This window comes from Rhamphochromis longiceps, linkage group LG16 (genome assembly GCF_057381845.1).
Source record: "Rhamphochromis longiceps isolate RC_006_pf linkage group LG16, R_longiceps_female_GT1.1, whole genome shotgun sequence".
NCBI classification, from domain to species: Eukaryota; Metazoa; Chordata; class Actinopteri; order Cichliformes; family Cichlidae; genus Rhamphochromis; species Rhamphochromis longiceps.
The window spans coordinates 31,064,784-31,068,481 of record NC_140572.1 but is presented as its reverse complement, the minus strand read 5'-3'; positions in this window follow the sequence as shown (position 1 = coordinate 31,068,481).

Here is a 3,698-nt window from a genome sequence, read left to right as displayed (position 1 = left end):
GGGGAGGCGGACGCACGTGAGCGGCACCCACTATCACGCCTCGCCGCCTTAACGTCTGTGCTATCTATGCTGTTGTGTTGGTATGTGTCGGGCTGCGAGCTGCAAAGCTACAGCTGGCTGTGTGTGTACAGCAGCCATGTGTGAAAAGTGGTCAATAAAGAGAAGCTGTAAAGCATGTTCATGCAAACATCGTTGGGTCTGCTGTGATATGTTTACAATGGGACTTCTGCTCCTGAACCTCTGCGCACAGCGTCTGCAAATCGGAGCTGTACGAAGTCACTTTCAGATTTACGCAGAACTGTAAGCTGTCATCTGTGAGGTGTGAGCGGTGTTTGTTTTTAACATAGTTCACGGTGGAGAACAGCTGCTGACATAATGTGGATCTGAAGATCCATAATTGGCCTACCTGGGGTTGAAAGTCGGCGGGTATACCGGCTTCCACGAGTGTGACGCTTATTTTGAGCGATGAAAAAATAATATAATATAATTATATTTTTATATTTCAATATCACAATAATCTTCCAATTTAGAACTACAAGTTAAAAAAGAACTAACATAAATAAAATACACTTCAGCTAAATACTTCTAATTTATTTTCCCAAACCACGCGGAGCCGCACTATAAGGACTAAAGAGCCGCATGCGGCCGACCCCTGCCCTAAACATTCAGAATATGTGATTTTTGTTTTATTAATTTGTTGTATTCATTTTTCCTTTTTTCAAAAATAGTTATGTAGGATTAGGGTTGCCAACTATTATTACATGGGCCTCAGAGTGTTTAGATGCGCTGCTATCCTTCTACAAATTCTGGTTTGTAACTTGATTTTAAACTAAGGGCATCTTTTATTGATTATAGGACATTTTTTGTTGCTACTGTCTAGATTTATCTTAAAATATGAGATTTTTATAAACTCAACACTTATGCTTGGTCTAAGGTAACACTTTCTTAGAAATGAAATCCACATTAAAAACCATTACACAAATGTGGCTTCACAGACGATTTAAAGGAGAATAACATCAAGCTGCAAGCTACAGTTAGCCAGCTAGCTTGGATTTTACTACTTTTTTTTTTAACCATGTAGGCTAATGTTAGCCAACATTAGCCAAAACAAAGCCAGGTTTATCTAATGAAGTCTGCGTGTTTAAACAGCAATTTTACCATCAGCAGAAACCTGTTATCAATATATGCGGGACTTCTAAATTATGGAGGGATCATTTGGTTTTTGTTAACTTAACATTAACGTAGCGAAACAGCAAGCATCTGCTGTTGGTAGGTTCCTCATGTCCATGTCAGCTTAAATAGGCATTACACTGATACTCTAGTGTGCTGTAAATACACTGTTCACTCAGCGGCTGACATACAAAACACTGAATTGAGCAACATCATATTACAGGACTGCTTATGTAAAAAAGCTTTTGGGTACCAGGTAAATTGAAAAAAGCTCAAAATTGAAGAAATAGAAACTAAGGGTGTTATCACACCTGCACTGATTACTCAGTTTAAATCAAACTCTTTCCCCCTTGGTGTAGTTTATTTGTGCAGATGTGAACACTCATTTCCCATTATGCAGCTCAGAGACTTTAAAACACTTAATTCCTACTCCACATTTCAAAAACACAATTACAAATTTAAGTTAACATATATATGTTTGCACTATTTTTGCACTAAGTGTGTTTCTTGGCTGTTACTGATATGCCTATAAATTTTTATTCTTCTGTGTAATGTATACTGAACAATTCAGCAAACTATCATTAAGAAGTGGGAGGTGAGACCCAGCAGAGCCCCAAGGTTCATTTACACCCAGTATGCTGTGCCTGCCAATTCATGACCAGCTTATGTGTGTAGAAACTAAAATGGAAAATTGCATCAGATACCCAGATGGAAAGACATTTGTACATAGTAACAAAAGGAACTAAAAACAAAAAAAAATATAAATACAATAAAGAAATGTCAGCTCCCATGCTTTCTGCATGGAAGACGTCTGCTTTTCCAGATTTTTCAAACACAGGATGTGGAAGTAGTCTAAATGAAAAAAAGGATTAATGCAAAGACCAACCAACACCAAATTTAAAAAAGTAGCATAGGAATCCAAAAGCAGGAAATCGCAAACCCCAGGAAAACTCAAAGACCACAAACAGACAAACTGGCAAAGAAACATAGAAAGAGTGGACTATACACACAAGGGTGATTAGTGATGTGATACAGGTGAAGCGATCCACATCAGCCGAAACTAATGAGGGCTGGCTAGACACGAAAGAGGGGAAGGAATGAAGATAATATTTCTAAAAATCTAAGACATGCAGAACGCAAGTTGGAAGTAGAATCTGCTTATTGTGTGAAAGGGAGGTAATGTAAACCATACCACTGACAGAACAATGAGGAATGCCTCGGCCTAGAGTAGTTAGTAGACATGAGTCAACCGATATCAGCTGAATATCTGAGAATAAAACCCACACACAACCATAGACACACACACACACATCATATTTCCCACACACAAGCATTTGACTATCCTTGTGAAACCACTGAGATGCCCTTCAGTTATTGTGGACCTTATTAAATGATACACGCACTTTATACTTATTCAGGATCAAGATCAATCACCTTAGCATGGGGATGAACAGTAATTTCACAGATTAGCATCTGCCACCATCATATAATTCCCCTTGCCTTTTTTATCTATATTACGTAAACACTGTTCTTAAACACGGGTTCAAACACTGGTTGCTGTAGCTGCATCTGTCAATATACAGACTCCTGGGCTTACTGGCAGGTTGTCACTTTCTCCATGACCAGGCTCGTGACCGTTGGTTGACTTTCAGAATGGATTGTTTCCTGCCAGCTTGAGAGCATCTAATATTTCCAGTCTTTCACATTTCTAAAACCGTTTTTGATTCAGTCTCAGGGGGCCTTTGGACTCCTCCTGGGAGAAAATGGTCTGTATGGCATTTGGTTTTAGTCATTCTTTTTTCATTCTTACAGCATTTGTGACTCTTAGAGAACTTCCAAATGAGCGTCTGCTGTATTCTCTGCTCCTTTCTCGATGCATTTAGTTGACATTGTCCATGAGCATTTTGCCTCTTTTTTTTTACTTGCCAACAGGGAAGATGTGCAGACTAATATCACTTTCCTTGTTTTTATGGAATGGAATTACAATCTAAGGTAGCAGCCCAGTAAACACCAGTATGTGGGCCCCACATGGGCTATGGGGGTTCCAAGTGGGGATGGGCTTACAATGGGCATCCAATCTGGGACCCACCTGGGTTAGCCAAGTAGGACCCACTTGAGCCAGCCCAGATGGGCTATGTTCTATGGGCACCATATGGGTAACATATGGGAAGTTGCATGAACAGGCAACTGAGTTTAACGATCTTAGTTAAGTATAATTATTAGTCATGTGTAAGTATAAACATGAATTAAGATGAAATAACTGATAATAAATTATGCCAGAGGCAGCATATGTATATTTAATTAATAACAAAATATACATATAAAATATATTAATATAAGTGAAACACAAAGAACAGATGTGACTTAAAATTGTAAGACGCTTAATAAAATAAAACAAATGGTTTTACATTTGAGTGGGAAAAAAATTTCACTCCATGTAGGAGTGCTTTTCGAAATCTCGCGTTATTTCATGAAATATCACGAGGTTTTCTCAAACCCGTCCCCCCATTCTGGAACATTCTTCATTT